This window comes from Pseudophryne corroboree, chromosome 6 (assembly GCF_028390025.1).
Source record: "Pseudophryne corroboree isolate aPseCor3 chromosome 6, aPseCor3.hap2, whole genome shotgun sequence".
Lineage (NCBI taxonomy): Eukaryota > Metazoa > Chordata > Amphibia > Anura > Myobatrachidae > Pseudophryne > Pseudophryne corroboree.
In genome coordinates, this window is record NC_086449.1 from 433,934,376 (window position 1) to 433,953,726 (window position 19,351).

Here is a 19,351-nt window from a genome sequence, read left to right on the forward strand (position 1 = left end):
CAACCTGTATATACAAATAAAAATTGCCAATACATAAAAGGTAATAGATGGAGAATTACCACAAATAATAATAAAATTAGCGTTGAATAATGAGTCTCACTGGAAAGAATGCAGCTCAAATATCCCCTGATATAAAAAGGTAAAGTTGGAGGTTTACCGGATTTTTGGTAAATCCGGTAAGAATTTGGTAATTCTCCATCTATTACCTTTTATGTATTGGCAATTTTTATTTGTATATATTAAAATTACTTTTCTCTGAACCTACTACACTATGGGGGTAATTCTGAGTTGATCGCAGCAGGATTTTTGTTAGCAGTTGGGCAAAACCATGTGCACTGCAGGGGAGGCAGATATAACATGTGCAGAGAGAGTTAGATTTGGGTGTGGTGTGTTCAATCTGCAATCTAAATTGCAGTGTAAAAATAAAGCATCCAGTATTTACCCTGCACAGAAACAAAATAACCCACCCAAATCTAACTCTCTCTGCACATGTTATATCTGCCTCCCCTGCAGTGCACATGGTTTTGCCCAACTGCTAACAAAAATCCTGCTGCGATCAACTCAGAATTACCCCCTATATCTGGAATTCTGTTTTCCCTATATGAATTTCGTTTCTGGGGAGCGTTTGTGGTAAAGGTTGACGACAGAGGACCTGTGAGGGGATTGACACACGATCATCCTAGCTGCGGAATACTTTTGAAAGGCATATATCTGGCTTGTATTGCACTTAGTTCTGGTAATCCCCCATCTATTTTCATTGACATCATCCGTATATACTCATTTCGCAAATTTAGAATATACTACACTATATTTGGAATTCTGTTTTTTTTTCCCCCACATATGGATCCTATTTATATGAAGTAATTAGCAGAAGACTTGTGAGGAAAGTACCCCTTTTTTCATTAATCTTATAAGCGCACGACATCTGGTCTTACTTCACCTTACCCATATTTAGAGTTGTTGTTTAATGAGTCTATCCTCAGAATAATATATACCTATTGCATCCAAGCAAGGAAGTAGGCTCTCAGTGGCTACTCAAATTCCAAGGAGGTTCCTGGTTGACTTTAATCCAACTTTGGGACCGCCTAAAATTTTTAATTGTGGCTAACTTCCCCTGGGATGTGGTCTTCTTATTCTCTTTATAGATTTTTTACATACATAAATGAACGTTATGGTAAGAACTTACCGTTGATAACGTGATTTCTCTTATGTCCACAGGTATCCACAGGATAACATTGGGATATTGTCGAGCGACAGCGAAAATGGCACCAACACGGTCACGAGCTTTCTTGCCTCCCAGGATGCATTGGGGCCTCCACTATATAGTCCCGCCCACTGATTCAGTCAGATCAGTTCTTTCCACAGCGATTATAGGCAGGAACATTAGGTAGAGACCTGTACAGGCGATAAGAACACACATGCACACCCTTCCATACAAGAAGGAAGAGGTTTTTAGTGTTTGTCTAGATCCTCAAATCAGATGCGTCCGGGTGGGATCCCTGTGGATACCTGTGGACATAAGAGAAATCACGTTATCAACGGTAAGTTCTTACCATAACGTTCATTTCTCTGGCTGGGTCCACAGGATTATCCACAGGATAGCATTGGGATTCCCAAAGCCATTTTAGTGGTGGGGACGCTCCTGATTGCACAGGAGGACCTTTCGCCCGAAGTCTGCGTCATGAGAGGCAAAAGTATCCAAGGCATAATGTCTGATGAATGTGTTTATGGAAGACCATGTGGCTGCCTTACATATCTGTTCTGCTGATGCACCCTGTTGTGCTGCCCAAGAAGGACCTACCTTACGTGTAGAGTGTGCAGAGACATTAGCCGGAATAGGGAGATCTGCATGAGAATAAGCTTCAGATATTACCATTCGGAGCCATCTTGCCAGCGTCTGTTTACTAGCAGGCCAACCTCTCCTATGGAATCCGTAGAGGATGAAGAGGGAATCTGTTTTCCTGATGGCACTAGTACGATCTATGTAGATTTTTAAAGACCGGACCACGTCCAGTGACGCTTCTCCCGCAGATAGTCCCGATACCTGAAAAGCTGGGACTACAATCTCTTCATTCAGGTGAAACTTTGACACCACCTTTGGAAGATAACTAGATCTCGTTCTGAGAACTGATCTGTCTGGAAAAAAACTTAGGAAAGGAGACTTACATGATAATGCTCCTAAATCTGACACTCTTCTGGCTGACGCCATTGCCAGTAAAAAAAGAACTTTAACCGTTAACCACTTAAGATCTGCTCTCTCAAGTGGTTCAAACAAAGGACCCTGGAGAAATTTAAGAACTAAATTCAAATCCCAGGGAGCTGCAGGAGGAACAAATGGAGGTTGAATATGTACTACTCCTTGGAAAAAAGTACGTACATCCTGTAGGTCAGCAATCTTCTGCTGAAACCATACAGTCAACGCTGAGACTTGCACCCTCAAGGAAGCAACCTTCAACCCCTTATCCAATCCTGCCTGCAGAAAATCCAAAATTCTAGCTACTTTAAAGGCTCTTGGATTGTAATTTTTTCCAGAACACCAATGAATATAGGCTTGCCATATTCTATGATATACACGGTCCGAAGAAGGCTTTCTTGCTCTAAGCATGGTTTGGATTACTTGCTTTGAAAATCCTTTAGCCTCTAAGATAGAGGTTTCAACAGCCACGCCGTTAAAGACAGGCGATCCAGATGACTGTGACAACAAGGACCCTGCATTAACAGATCTGAACGTTGAGGGAGCAGTATCGGTGCTTCCACGGACATTCTCCACAGATCTGTGTACCAATGCCTTCTTGGCCAAGCTGGAGCTATTAGAATGATTGCTCCTTTTGCCTGTTTTATCTTTCTCACTACTCTGGGTAACAGAGATATTGGAGGGAACAGATATGCCAGCAGAAACCTCCATTCTACTGACAGTGCGTCTACCAGGACTGCTCCTGGGTCCCTTGTTCTTGATCCGTACCTCGGAACTTTGTTGTTTAGACGAGACGCCATAAGGTCTATCTCCGGTAGACCCCATCTGTTCACCAGTGTTTGAAACACTTCTGGGTGTAGTGCCCATTCGGTTTCCTGAATGGTGTGCCGACTGAGAAAATCCGCTTCCCAATTTAGTACACCCGGGACAAATACTGCTGACAATGCTGGGAGATGGAGTTCTGCCCACTTTAGAATGGGAGTTACTTCCTCCATCAGACTCTTGCTGTGAGTCCCTCCTTGATGATTTAGGTATGCTACTGCCGTCGCATTGTCTGAGCGGATCTGGACTGGTCTTCCTTGTAGATTGTCCTTTGCCTGAACTAGGGCCAAGTAAATGGCTCTTATTTCTAACAGATTTATCGGCAGGCGACTTTCCCTTGCGGTCCATTTTCCCTGGAACCATAGGCTTCCGAGTACCGCCCACCAACCTTGCAGGCTGGCATCTGTCGTCAGGACTTGCCACTCTTTTATCCAAAAGGGTCTCCCCTTGTTTAAATGGTCTGTCCGTAGCCACCATGCTAGAGACCTTTTTACATTTACTGGAATCTTTATCATCTGCTTCTTTATTGTTTGATGATTTCCGTTCCATTTTGTCAAAATGAGATGCTGCAATGGTCTGGAGTGGAATTGCGCATATTCCACCATGTCGAACGTTGATACCATCAGACCCAACAGTCGCATTGCTGCATGGACTGACATTGTCTGGGCTTGCAACGCTTCCTGAGCCATGACCTGCACCTTGACTATTTTCTTCTCTGGTAAGAGAACTCTCTGTAGGTCTGAATCCAATATGGCTCCCAAATGAACCATCCGCTGTGATGGATTCAGGGACGACTTCTCCCAATTTATGAGCCACCCGTGTCTCTGTAAACAAACTATCGTCTGTTGGAGATGGCTCAACAGTAAATCTTGCGACTGTGCTAAGATTAATAGGTCGTCTAGGTATGGGAATATCCTTATCCCTTGTTTGCGCAGACAAGCTGCCATAACCACCATGATCTTGGTAAACACCCTGGGTGCTGTAGCTAGCCCGAAGGGCAGAGCTTGGAACTGGAAGTGTTCCTTGAGGATGGCAAACCTGAGGTAACACTGATGTGATAGTGCTATAGGCACATGTAGGTAAGCATCCCGCACATCCAGAGATACCATATAGTTTCCCGGTTCCATAGCCAACATTATGGAGCGTAACGTCTCCATGTGGAACTTCGGGATCCATATGTAATTGTTCAACATCTTCAGATTTAGAATTGGTCGACATGACCCATTTGGTTTCTGGATTAGAAACAGATTGGAGTAATACCCCTGTCCCTTTTGTGATGGAGGTACTGGGACAACCACACCTGACTGCAGTAATTTTTGGACTGCTTCTTGCAGGGCATTGGCCTTCGACTCTATACGAGACGGGCTGGTGCAAAAAAATCTTTGAGGAGGCTGCCTCCTGAATGGGAACCCATACCCCTGAGATACTACCTTCTGCACCCAGGCATCTGTTGTTGACTGTTGCCATGTGTGTGCAAATTGCAGGAGTTGGCCCCCAACCCTGGAATCCTCCAGGCGGAGGCCAGTCTCTTCAGGCTGAGGGCTTTTGTTCAGGTTTGGAAGCTGGCTTTTTGCTAGCCCACTGCTTCTTACCCCTGGATTTAAACTGGGGTTGTTTAATGTTTAGGCTCCTCTTTACCTTTCGCTTTGCTTTGCCAGCGAAATTTTAAACCCTTGGATTTAGGGTTGTAGGTAGCCGGAAATCTGACCTTCTTTGATTCAGCCTCTGACTCTAGGATATCCGATAAAGGTTTTCCAAATAATATATTACCCATGAAAGGCAATGCTTCCAATTCCTTCTTGGACTCCGCATCTGCCTTCCAGGTCCGTAGCCAGACTGCTCTGCGAGCGACTACTGCCAGGGCTGAAGCTTTAGAAGCAACAGTGCCTACATCAATGGCTGCTTCTTCTAAATACTGGGCAGATTGTCTTAAACGGCAAAGACGATCCTCTTGCTCCCTACTAGGAGAGGGGATGTCATTCTCTAGTTCCTCTATCCATTCGCCCATTGCCTTTGCTACCCAGGCCGAAGCCATAGCAGGTCTTACCACTGCACCCACAAGAGAAAAAATATTTTTCAATAAGCTCTCTACCCTCCTGTCTGTGACATCATTCAAAGAGGTAGATGACAGTGGCAAAGCAGATTTGTGCACGAGTCGCAGAACATGTGCATCTACTTTTGGAGGAACTTCTCTCTTCGAACAATCTCCAGCAGGAAATGGATAATAAGAATCCCATCTCCTAGGAATCTTATACTTTTTACCGGGCGCTGCCCAAGACTCATCCATCATTTCCGTCAACTCCTCTGACGCTGGAAATTCAGCTTTCACTGACTTTGTTCATTTGAATACAGGTGCTTTTGCTTTTAACGCTGTCTTGGCTGGTTCTTCCAGAGAAAGCACAGCCTTTACTGCATTAATGAGTTCAGCTACATCATCTGAACTAAAGCTCTGCGCAGTGGCGTAAGTTTGTCCCAGTTGCCCGGAGGCAAGAAAAATATTGGTGACCCCCCCCCCATTATATACATTTGCTCCTGCATGGCAAGCCTGCAGTTTCTAACTATATGAAGCTACTACAAAACCATTGCAACTAGGCAGATCTTTGTATGGGTCCAGCCACAAACTACATAGATCTGCTCCATCATTCACAGTGCTGATTATTTCTCTGACAATTAATTTGCAAGTGTCATATCCAGGATTAGAACCCACAACCTATTACACTGGAAGCATGCACCTTACTGATGGAGATATTTGCTCTTGCATAGGAAGTATGAGTATTCTAACTATATGAAGTTACTTGTAATTATCAGGGAAATAACTTCATATAGTTAGAATTCTCATGCTTCCTTTATAGGAGCAAATAGCTTCATCAGTAAGGTGTCTGCTTCCAGTGTATCTATAATAAAGAGGGTGTAATTTGTAAGGTGTAGTGACTAGTGGGGAAGTCGGCTACAGAAGAGATACCAGCTGCTGTCAATTAACTTAATTGATTAATGTCACTGAACACACAGAACCGGAGGAGAAGTGCCCCCCTTCAAAGCAGGAGCCCGGCGGCAGTTGACTCCATTGCCTCCCAGAGTTCTGCCTCTGGCTCTGCGACTGATCATCATACGGAGTTGAATCTATTGTTTCCGCATCATCATCCGATGTATATTCTTGTGTAGTCTGCCATACAGACGTATCTGTCTTAGTCTTACATACCCCTTGGTTGCTTGTAGAGGCTACTGGAACCAAACCATAGGAAGGGAGCTGCATGTATGGGTTCATAGTGTAACCTAACCCCTGAGGTGGTGCTACTGGAGCTAACCTGTCCGCTATTAAAGACAGAGTCTTTGCGAACATATTCCATGGTGGCTCTACTGGAGGTTGAACTAACTCCTGTTTTTTACTTTGCTGAAAAGCAAAACAGTTTGCACACAAACCCTCATAAGTGACCAATTGAATCATATCAATTACCCCTGACTTACAAGATAAGCATGTTAGGGCTGTAGGAGTGCTTGACAAATTCTCCTCATCACTTTTGCCGCTCACAGACATTTTTTCTGATATTGACTACACAATTTTGTGACTGAACCACACCCTATAATCAGTATATAGAGGTGAAATCAATCTGACCACAGTGCACCTGATTTGAGGGTCAGAACAGGGCTGACATTACACAGAAAAGTCAGCACACATACTAGCAGTCAGTCACATGTTAAAGCATTAGACATTGTCATATGAGAATACAACCTCCATAATAACTTATACATAAGTAGGAAATTTGTACTTCTGTTTAACTGGTTCTTTTTCAACATAACATGCAGAAAACACAGTAATATACAGGTCTCATATGCAATAGGTACTAAAAATTAACAGTGCATACTAAGAAGTAGAGAGAATTTTTAGTACTGTATACCCTGCCTCCAGGGAGCGGGATACAGGGAGACTCACCACATTTCCATATCCAAGCAAAGACGCTCGAAAGACGCTGAGTGGATTCAGACGCTACTGGTGTACACTGCCGCTCTTGGTAACTGATAACGGACACTCACCAACGGACACGGACGCTGAGCGACTCCACATGCATGTAGACACTAATGGCCTGCGACTTGGTCTGGGCGGGTTTATATCCAGTGTACACAACCGCAGCGTCTAAGCTGCGACCGAGTACCCTCGTGGTAGCGTCTGAGCCGGAAGTGAGGTTATTCAGTTCATGAAACGAGAGACCCGCGGGAACTGGCCATGAACTCGGAGGAGGGACGGCCAGGAGAGCGTCTGAAACCCCCTGTTGACTTAAACTCCCAGGATCGCGGCCTCACCTAGTCCTGGCGCCTATGATCCCCGGAGCGTAGCGCTGTCACACTCGAGATGTTCGGCGCATCAACACGCTGTTTGTAGTCTCCACCAAATCAGCGTAGCTGTGTCCTGACCCCTCTAGTAAGAGGAAGTCCATATACTCACTGTCTCCCCATGCTCCGGCCACAGCCTGGTAACGTCTGCTGGACCTGCTAGAACATCCGACACAGACGCCCGTCGAGACAGCACTGTACCGCGAAGGTAAGCGTTGTTGCGACCCGGTGGGGAGTTGTTGGAGCAACTCTTTCTAATACACGTTTAAGACGCTGTTAAGAGAAGTCGCTCAAACAAAAACAGTAAGTCTATAAAAATAAAGTAATGAAAACTTGAGGCTGCTTTCACAGCAGCCCTGTGACCATGCGGCTTCCTGCCGAACCAAGCAAAAAACTGATCTGACTGAATCAGTGGGCGGGACTATATAGTGGAGGCCCCAATGCATCCTGGGAGGCCAGAAAGCTCGTGACCGTGTTGGTGCCATTTTCGCTGTCGCTTGACAATATCCCAATGTTATCCTGTGGATAATCCTGTGGACCCAGCCAGAGAAATGTCTTTACTATAACAATGTTAAAAAAATATGTAAATTTAATTCTCAGAGATATAATTCCCTCTAATTAAACAAAAAAGCGATTGAATATATAATTATAGTATACCATCTAGGACCCTAAATTTGTATAAAGGAGCAGTTGCATGATATTATGTCACTTCGTCATGACTGTGATGACAAGGATCACTTCCTCCATGCTTGGCTCTGTTATGTATGCATACTAAGCACTACGGGCTTTATTTAGATTGAGTCTTCTTAAGTGGAAGTTCTATTTGATTTGAGATTCCCCTGGATTACAGGGCTGAGACTGGAGCTGCAATAGGTAGTTGTAGAAGTGCAGGTGCAGGCAGTACAGTAGCTGTGAAGTCGCAGCAAAATAACAATAAAGAAATAGGGGAATATTTACTAAAGGTCGATTTGGTACGATTTTCATCAATTTCAGATCGATTAAAATCAATTTAGATTGATGTTTGCCTACCAGGGTTAAAAGTAAAACACACTTTTACTAACAAGTGATTTTTGTTTATATAAATTTTTCAATGTTAGTAAATGTGTGTTTTAGCCATGGAAGCCCAACATTGATCAAGATTGATCTGAAATCGATTAAAATCAACCTTTAGTAAATATACCCCATAGTGTGGATGTGTACTCAAGTACGGCTGAAATTGGTAAATGCAGCCTCATGGAGGGGTCTGAGTTGCATGTGCTATGATCCTGGTGTAAGCATGGGTGTTTGTATAATGTGTGCAGTGCACACAGGCCCCTGCGTCCAGGGGGGCCCACACCGCACACATTGAACCCATGTTTTATTACTTACCATTCCGGGGGCCTGTGTCGGAGCTCCAGCCGCAGTAAAAATCACTGTCAAAATGGCTGCCGCACACGCAGGAATTTAGTTTCTGGAAGCATGGGGTCCGCACAATGCCAGAGACTACAGCACCATATAGAGAAGCGGGTACACCTGGAGTCTGCATAAGGGCCCCCTTCTCTGTAAGTGTACAACTGCTAATAATGGGGGTAATTCCAAGTTGATCGCAGCAGGAAATTTTTTAGCAGTTGGGCAAAACCATGTGCACTGCAGGGGAGGCAGATATAACATGTGCAGAGAGAGATAGATTTGGGTGTGGTGAGTTAAATCTGCAATCTATATTGCAGTGTAAAAATAAAGCAGCCAGTATTTACCCTGCACAGAAATAAAATAACCCACCCAAATCTAACTCTCTCTGCAAATGTTATATCTGCCCCCCTGCAGTGCACATGGTTTTGCCCAACTGCTAAAAAAATTCCTGCTGCGATCAACTTGGAATTACCTCCAATGATTGCAATTTGATAATGATGACTGTGTCTGATTGGTTGCAAATGTTAAAAACAACCATTTTTTCAGTGCATTGTGAATGAGACATTAGGGGGAAGGGGGGAAGCCAAACCGCTAATACTTACAGGTGGGGAGAGAGGGGGTGAAGCTGGCCACTGCTATACTCTGGCAGGGGGCAGAGGGGTGAGACGCAGCCACTGATGCTTTCACGTGAGATGGGGGTGGGGGTGAAGCTGGCCACTGCTATACTCTGGCAGGGGGCAGAGGGGTGAGACGCAGCCACTGATGCTTTCACGTGAGATGGGGGTGGGGGTGAAGCTGGCCACTGCTATACTCTGGCAGGGGGCAGAGGGGTGAGACGCAGCCACTGATGCTTTCACGTGAGATGGGGGTGGGGGTGGAGCTGGCCACTGCTATAGTCTGGTAGGGGGCAAAGGGGGGAGACGCAGCTGCTGATGCTTTCAAGTGAGATGGGGGGAAGGAGCTGGCCTCTGCTATACTATGGTAGGGGGCAAAGGGGGGAGATGTGGCCACTGATGCTTGCAGATGGGGGTGGGGCACAGGGCCGGATTCACAATGGGGTGGTGGAGTTGCAGCTCCAGGCCCTTCCATGAAAACAGGCCTACAGGATCCCCTGCAGTGCAGCCAACAATGACAGGAGAAAAAAAAATCCTGCCACCACCAATGACAACCGTCCACTCAGCACTCATCCCCCAAATCGGCAAAAATCCCATCAACCCACAAAGCAGTTAGAAGCTCCTTCCCCCTGACCATCCTAAGTACTGCCATCTGCATCCAAAGCTGTGTCCCTCTGTAGCCTGAAGCCCATTAACCCTCCCCTCCCTCAGTACCTGATTTCAGTTGGCAGCACCCATGAGACAGTCTAAAGCCCCGCCTCCTGTGTCCCTTGGTTGCCTGAAGCCCATTTACCCTCCCACAACTCCCTCAGCAACTGAGTTCAGTAGGCAGCAGGGCACTAAAATGTGAAAATCTGCACAATGTGGGTGGAGGACAGAGGCTGAGCAGAGGAGGAAAAGCTGCTGTCTCCAGCTGCGCAGAGAAACCAACAGGCATACTTAAAGTACCTTCCTACAGGTAGCTGTACCACTGTCTATATATGTATGTATTTATGCATATCAACGCCATAACAGGGCATCAGTGCATCCTATACAGCACCTGCCTCCTGAGTGGTGGCCATAAATCTGCACCCAAAGTGGAGGCTGGGCGGCAGTGCCTTCACGGTTATCTAGGGTGCTGTTGGGAGCATCCTTAGGATGCTTCAATCAGTATTACAGATCCCAGCACTGTAAGAGACATCACGATACAGTGCAGGAGGTGGAGCAGGGTAAGGGATGGCAGTGAAGGGTGTGTATGGCCTGTTTCGCATCACCCATATATGGCCTGTTTCGCATCACCCATAGGGCGGGATGTACTAAAGCAAAAATGCGGTAAAACCCCCGAAAACGGGGGTTTTACCGCATTTTCATATTTACTAAGACCCTACCGCAGCGTTTTCGGCGTCCAGGGTTTCGCCATCTCTGGATGGCGAAACCCTATAGAAGCCTATGGGCTTCTTTTCGCCGACCGCCGCAACCCGCCGACACCGTCGACCCCCGCCGCAGACGCCGACCCCCCTTCCCCCTGGCTTACCTTCCTCCAGGCTGCCCTGGACCCGGAAGGTAGTGTCCTCCTCCCCCTAGCAACGCAGCCGGACGTCCTTCCGGCTGCAGGGGGGAGGAGGAGGTGCCGGGGGCAGCCTGCTGCTGCTTCCCGGCATCTTGCCAGTGTGGGGACCCCGGGGAGGTGACGGAGACCCCCCGCAGACCACCTAACAGGTATCGCGGGGGGCCTCCGTCACCGCATCGCGATGTTGATCGCATATGTTAGTACATATGCGATCAACATCGCTGCGGTAACCGGCGAGGGGCGGCGATGTATGTTAATACATCCCGCCCATAGTGTGTACGGGCGACCAGCCGACCGTCTGTACACATGCTGCGGCAGCCGGCGGTGATTGACAGCTGAACTGGGTGGGCGTGTGTACACGCCCGCCCAGTTCATGAAGTCAGTCCCCAATGGATTGGGCAGTGTGTATGCACAGCACGCTGCCCGGTCCGTCCATAGATATATCTGCAGATCAATTGATATACAGATATATCTATCAGTGTGTACCCACCATTAGAGAAGTGTATCCTGCCACTTATGTCTGCATCACTTGATCTTACTATTTTAATTGCACAGAAATATAATAAACTGTGTGCAATTTATTCAATAATATCATCATAATGCATCTATTCTTCTATAGAGGATTTGTTGGTATATGAAGTGTTCTACTGTGCTTCCTCCATGATGCTCAATAACTGAAACATCTGATCCTTATCAATGATGGTAGCCATTTTTTAGTCTGTACATGCGCTGCGCCATCTTGTCATTCTGTGTTTGAAAACCACAATAATACATGGCTGTTTAGTAATGAGCTCTGTGGTGGATCCACCATGTATCCATCTCTGCTGCTTGTATACATAACTGAGTATGACTGTACTGAAATGTGCACTACAATAAATACAAGCTCTTGGTTAAGTCTATCCAGCTGTAGTTGTGCCTACAAAACTTTGTTCTGTAGGTCTCTACTATTTATTAGCTGTGTACAACAAAAAATAGTACAGAAATATCAACAGGTTTTGGTCCCAGGCACTCAGACATCCCAGACGGGATGCTGTCAATTTACCTGCAATCAAAATCCCGACGGTCAAAATACCGACATGGTCAAAAGACAGACATTTAAAATGTCAACAGGTCAAAAAGTCGACATGAGGTTTTTCATGATTTTTTTCATTTAAACCAGCTTGTTCATACTTTACCATCCCAGTGGACCTGGAGGGGGAATATAATAATATGCAGAGCACAGTGAGGCACCGTGCCCACGCAAATCATGAGAGGGAATGCGGTACACTTATTCAGTGTCCATGTCAACCTGTGTTGACACACACAATTTTTTTTTAAAACTCGTGACGACTTTTAGACCTGTTAACATTTTAAATGTCTGTATTTTGACCTTGTCAGTATTTAAAATGTTGGTATTTTGATCTTGTCAGGATTTTGACAGTTCGTCAATGGTTGTCGGTATTTTGACCATTGCAATTTTGATTGTATGTATTTCATACTAAACCCATCCCAGACACCATAGAACACTTCATGACAGATAAGCTGCAGAGAGTCTCAGTATACAAATATACAAATAAGCATACAGTAGCTGTATCCATGAAGTGCTTTTTTAAGGTTAAAGGTTCAGAGAACTGTGCCACATGGAATCTTTTATGCCATAAGACAATAACAAAGCATCTGAATGCAAACTAAGAAATGTGAATGTTATACAGAATAAGAAGAGCAACAGCAAAAAATGAGTCAGCTTTAACTGTCACAGTCATAGAAAAGATTGCTGGTATATTGACTCTGGTGCCACAAGAAATTTCAGCTAAAGTCTAGAGCAGGCATGTCATACTCAAAATCCCAATTGAGCCAAATAATTAAGGTCAAAGTCTATCCTGCAAGAAAAAGAAAAAGTTTTGAAGGGTTTATTAGAAAAACCAACTATAAAGTGTAATCCAAAAGATGTCAAATATTGTGAAAAAAAACAACTTTAATAGTGTGAGCTGGGAGCTGTGTTATTCCCCCTCATATATCACTGTGCTGTCCACTCTCCTCTATTATACATATCACTGTGAGCTAGTTAAATGTGTCACTTCCAGCCTCCCTCTGTCCTCGAGTCTAGCTACATGCCCTGGTATCCCCTCTTGCTCCTTGTGTCCTCTCCAGCCACATGCCCTCTGTGCCTCCTGGGCAGACCCCTCCATTTTACTTTTTTCATTGAGATGTTTTTCAATCTAGATTTCAGAAGAATCCTCCTGCAATTAGGGCAGCTAACTAGGTACACAGGGCACACACACATACAAGGCGTGACAGCGTCAGTGCTAATGGCACTGAGCAGGTGGGATGCGCTGGGGGGCAGAGCTTTGCAATGGTAGCTGGGCAGCAGCTCCCCCCATGGACATTCTTCCATCTCTATCACTAACTTCTTGCGGATGTGCAGAACAGTGAATGCTGCCCGATCAGAACTTAGCTCCGATTACGGCAGACGGGTCAACAGTAATTAATTCAGTGGTGGCGGGCCACATTCCATTGTTTTAAAAAAAGAAGTAAACTTAAGCCGCAAAAGTATACATTGTGGGCCGCGAGTTTGACATGTCTGGTCTAGAATGGTTCCCTACATTAAGATATATACAGATGTGTTCTGCTACAGCTTTGTTGCATATAGCAGCTTGCTATAGCAGGATCGAGATGCATATTCATCGCTGCATGCCGCGTGCATCCACATTGCAGCTGGCTCCCATTAAACTCAATGGGCGGCTGGCGCATGTGGATGCTGGCTCCCATTGCAGTCAATGGCATAGCGGGAGCCTGCGTATACATGCACTTCTTATGCCATGAGTTATATGCATCGTAGCAACAACCTAAGCGGACACATCTGTATGTTATTCTATCATAGTAAGAGGAATAGAAGATAAACAACTTACAACTACAAAAGGTGGGACAGTCACAACACACCTGAAAATAGGAGGTGATACCAAAGTCACAGAAAACCAAGATGTTCTATATGTACCATACATGGGGACAAACCTAATAGGCATCAGTGTCCTAGAGCAGAAAGGATTTAAAGTCCAGTTTGCATGAGGATAGTGCATCGTATTGAACAAAAGAGGCACCCAGTGCAGACACCAATATCTCATTGACACACAGGAGTGTTATATGATGAGATTTCTGATTCACAGACTCTAGCACAGAAAGTTAGGCCATCTTGAATATGGCAGTGTTCAGAAACTTCTAGATGGGATGGTGACAGGCATATCAGTGAACATCAGTGAAAGACCAGTGTGTGAAAGCTGTATAATAGGCAAGCTATGACATTGCTCCTTCCTAAAAATGAGTGATCAGAGCTGAGGCACCCCTGGAATTATTGCATACAGATGTGTGTCTGATGGAATAAAATTCAATAAGTAGATACAGATACTTCACCAGAATGAAACACATTTTGATATCTGACAATAGATGTTGAAACCGTCCTAAAGAAGCATAGCATTATCAACAGTAATGATAACAATATACAAATGGGTACATGTCAGGTGCATATATGCAATCATCACAAAAAAGTAAATAAATAGAGGATATGGTGTATAGTTCTTACAGGCAACACAGGTTATTCTATTCTAACAAGGGATACAAATAATGAAATTCCTACATATTAACCTACACAAATAACACAGTATCAATACCCTTGTTTAATCCCTTTGGTATCAAAGTATTCAAAGTATAAATCCAATAGCATTCTTTCCTCTATTACCAACATCCAGCCACTCTTACTTTTTTTTAAAATATATTCTAAGGTTCTAAATTCTAAAGCTTTGGTTGCTTACAAAAGAGTCAAGTAATTAAATTCCTAAATATTGATCTGCAAAAATGACACAATATAAAATATGTACAGTACCCTTGTTTTAACCCATTAGTGTCATAATATTTAAAGTATAAATCCTATGGGATTCTTTCCTTGGCAGCACACAGTGCATCCAGAAGTTATTCACAGCGCTTCACTTTTTCCACATTTTGTTATGTTACAGCCTTATTAAAAAATGTAATAAAATCATTTTTTCCCTCAACATTCTACACACAATACCCCATAATGACAATGTGAAAAAAATGTTTTTCAGATTTTTGCAAATTTGTTAAAAATAAAAAACTTAAGAAATCACATGTACATCACTTTGCTCACTACTTTGTTGATGCACCTTTGGCAGCAATTACAGCATCAAGTCTTTTAGAACATGGTGCCACAAGCTTGGCACACCTATCTTTGGGCAGTTTCACTCATTCCTCTTTGCAGCACCTCTCATGCTCCATCAGGTTGGATGGGAAGCGTTGATGCACAGCCATTTTCACATCTCTCAGGAGATATTCAATCAGATTCAAGTCTGGGCTCTGGCTGGGCTACTCAAGGACATTCACAGTGGTCCTGAAGCCACTCCTTTGACATCTTGGCTGTGTGCTTATGGTCATTGTCCTGCTTAAAAGATGAACAGTCACCCCAGTCTGAGGTCAAGAGCGCTCTGGAGCAGGTTTTCATCAAGGATGTCTCTTTACATTGCTGCATTCATCTTTCCCTCTATCTTGACTAGTCTCCCAGTTTCTGCTGCTGAAAAACATCCCCACAGCATGATGCTGACACCACCATGCTTCACTGTAGGGAAGGTAACGGTATTGGCCTGGTGATGAGTGGTGCCTGGTTTCCTCCAAACATGATGCCTGGCATTCACGCCAAAGAGTTCAATCTTTGTCTCATCAGACCAGAACATTTTGTTTCTCATGGTCTGAGAGACCATCAGGTGAATTTTGTCAAACTCCAGGTGGGCTGCCATGTGATTTTTAATAAGGAGTGGCTTCCGTCTGGCCACTCTACCATACAGGCCTGATTGGTGGATTGCTGCAGAGATGGTTGTCCTTCCGGAAGGTTCTCCACTGTCCACAGAGGAATGTTGTAGCTCTGACAGAGTAACCATTGGGTTCTTGGTCACCTTCCTGACTAGGGCCCTTCTTCTCTGATCACTCAGTTTAGACGGCCAGCCAGTTCTAGGAAGAGTCCTGGTGGTTCCGACATTCTTCCATTTACGGATTATGGAGGCCACTGTGCTCATTGGTACCTTAAAAGCAGCAGATATTTTTCTGTACCCTTCCCCAGATATGTGCCTCAAGACAATCCTGTCTCGGAGGTCTACAGACAATTCCTTTGACTTCATGCTCGGTTTGTGCTCAGATATGCACTTTCAAGTATATAGACAGGTGTTTGCCTTTCCAAATCATGTCTAATCAACTTAATTTACCACAGGTGGACTCCAATTAAGCTGTAGGAACATATCAAGGATGATCAGTGGAAACATGATGCACTTGAGCTCAATTTTGAGCTTCATGGCAAAGCCTGTGAATACTTCTGTACATGTGATTTCTTAGTTTTTTATTTTTAATAAATTTGCAAAAATCTCAAAAAAACTTTTTTCATGCTATCATTATGGGGTATTGTGTGTAGAATTTTGAGGGGAAAAAATAAATTTATTCCATTTTCGAATAAGGGTGTAACATAACAAAATGTCGAAAAAGTGAAGCGTTGTCAATACTTCCTGGATGCACTGTAAATTCTCTTTCGCTTAAGTCCTAGAGAATGCTGGGGTCCACATTTGTACTATGGGGTATAGACAGGTTCCTTTGGGAGCCATGGACACTTTAAGAGTTTAATAATGTGGGCTGGCCCCTCCCTCTATGCCCCTCCTACCAGACTCAGTTTAGAAAATGTGCCCAGAGGAGCCGGTCACAGGTAGGGTAGTTTCTAGGAGTTTTTCTAGTTTTATTATTTTCTAAGAGTGTTAGGTACAGGGAGGCTGCTGGCAACAGCCTCCCTGCTTCGAGGGACTTAGGGGAGGAGTAGGAACCAACTCTAGAAGTTAGTGGTTCTCTATCTCCACTGACAGGACACTGAGCTCCTGAGGGTGATGATCACAAGCCCCTGAGGTGACCGCTCACTCCCGCAGCACAGCCGCCACCCCCTAACAGAGCCAGAAGACAGAAAAGTGGTGAGTATGACGCCAGCGACCCGGGAAGCGGGTCACCGGTGGAAATGGCTGCACAAGGGTGAGAGCGCAGGCCTGACAGGCTGCGCTCCGGCGGCTCAGCACACACTGGATAAAAGGCGCTGTGAGGTGCGTCCTGGGCCAGCACAAATACATTAAACACTGGTCAACTATGCTCACAGGGGCTAATCCCGTTGTTAGCAAGATACCTCAGGCCAGTATAATTCTATAAGTGCGGGAAGATGCGCCATTACAGGGGGCGGGGCTTCTCCTCAGAGCGGATCCAGCACTCACCAGTGCCATTTTCTCCCTGCAGATCACACAGACAGATGCTGACAGGTAGCGCTGCCCTTCACATAACTCCAGCTTACCTCTGCGGTACCAGGGTGTTATAGACATGATTTTATATATATATTTAACCTATTGAGGTTGTTATATCAGTGCCGGGCTTATAGTGTATTACACTGCCTACTGAAGTGCTGTGTGGCTGGCTCCTTATACTCTGTGACTCTCTGAAGGTGCTCTGGTGGAAACTGTGTCTGACATTTTCCTCTGTGTGTGTGTGTATATATGGCATGCATTACATTATAATGTCTAGGGATTCTGTCTCTTGTGCTGCAGAGTGTATATCTTCACCTGATGAGTCTATCCCATGTACTTAGGACTGCAATGTGCTTTCCCAGCCCTCTGAATCTGAAACCCCATGGGTGGATTCTTTACAGGGTTGATATCACAGATTTCATCTAGGATGTCATATAATGAGAAGCAAACGCAGGTTTTGAGGAATTCTGTAGAGGTGTTGCAGTGTTCAGCTCCCACTACCTCATCTAGGACCCCTCCTATTTACCCAAAGAAGCGTGCTCTTGCTCAGATAATGCAAGTTGACATGGATACCGACTCTGAGACTGGGAACGGTGATGGGGATATGCAGGGGGGATACATCCCTTGCTAAAAGGGTGCAACTAATGATTGAGGACATTAGGGACATTTTACACATTACTGAGAAAATACCTGAGCAGGTAGAGGAGGCTTACTTTACTTACAATAAGAAAACCTCCCTTACATTCCCTGTGTTTAAGGAATTAAACGCATTGTTTGAAAAATCCTCGGAAAACCTGGAGAAAAAGTTCCAGATCCCTAAAAGGGTACTCATTGCTTTTCCTTTCCCTGAGGAGGACAGGAAAAAGTGGGAAAACCCACCTGTAGTAGACGCTTCTGTATCTAGATTGTCTAAAAGGTGGTTTTACCTGTCCCTGGGTAAACTGCTTTAAAGGAGCCGGTTGACCACTAGATTGAGACTACGCTCAAATCAGTATACACAGCTAATGGAGTAGCTTTAAGACCCACTATTGCTTTTGCATGAATTTCTAAAGCCATAGTAAAGTGGTCAGGCACATTACTAGAGGAGTTAGATTCTATGGATAGAAGTGACATTGAATTGTTTTTACGTCACATACAGGATTCAGCAGGTTTCATGGTGGATGCCATGAAGGACCTTGCCCATCTTAATGCGAGGGCTTCTTCCATGGCTGTCTCAGCACGCAGGGGACTCTGGCTGCACAAATGGTCTGCGGATGCAGAATCCAAGAAAAGTAGGGAGAATCTACCTTTCACAGGTCAGGCTCTGTTTGGGGAAGCATTAGTTGCGTGGATCTCCACGGCAACTACGGGTAAGTCAACTTTTCTTCCCTCATCAACACCGCCAACTAGAAAATCTTATCCTACGTATACAATGCAGTCCATTTGGACCGCGAAAGTTAAAAAGTCCAAACCCCCTTCCTTTTGAGGAGGTCGGGGGAAATCCAGAAAACCTGCACCAACAGGTTCCCAGGAACAGAAACCTGGTTCTGCTTCCTCAAAATCCTCGGCATGACGGTGGACCTTCCAGCCTGGAGATGGGGCAGGTGGTAGCAAGACTAAGAAATTTCAGTCATGTCTGGGCATCCTCATGCCTGGATCCCTGGGTACAGGATATTGTTAGCCATGGGTACAGACTGGAATTTCAAGAACTCCCACCTCACAGATTCTTCAAATCAGGCTTACCAGCTTCACTGACAGAAAGCGCTATCGTACAGGGAGCCATTCAAAAATTGCTAAGGTCAAATGTCATTGTTTCAGTTCCACCTCACCTAACAAACAAGGGTTATTACTCAAACCTGTTTGTGGTACCGAAACCGGATGGTTCGGTTAGGCCAATGTTGAAATTAAAGTAATTGAACCCCTATTGGAGGGAATTCAAATTCAAGATGGAGTCTCTGAGAGCGGTGATCTCAGGTCTGGAGGAGGGGGAATTTCTAGTATCCCTCGATATCAAGGATGCGTACCTTCACATTTCGATCTGGCCACCTCACCAGGCTTATCTAAGATTTGCGCTACTGGACTGTCACTATCAGTTCCAGGCACTGCCGTTTGGCCTCTTCACGGCACCGAGGGTGTTCACCAAGGTCATGGCAGAAATGATGCTGCTCCT

The 19,351-nt window shown here is 45.0% G+C and overlaps 1 protein-coding gene and 1 long non-coding RNA gene across 2 annotated transcripts in view; one reads left to right on the plus strand and one right to left on the minus strand.

The window, feature by feature from the left end:
* The window catches only part of LOC134932546 (chloride anion exchanger-like), a 130,974-nt gene that overhangs the window by 107,821 nt on the left and 3,802 nt on the right, over positions 1–19,351 (minus strand). The gene's annotated exons all lie outside the window — the stretch shown is intronic.
* LOC134932547 (uncharacterized) overlaps positions 9,845–19,351 on the plus strand; it is a 43,804-nt gene continuing 34,297 nt past the window's right edge. Inside the window, exon 1 of the long non-coding RNA XR_010179392.1 lies at positions 9,845–10,306. This is a non-coding gene — a long non-coding RNA (uncharacterized LOC134932547). The remainder of the gene's footprint in view (positions 10,307–19,351) is intronic.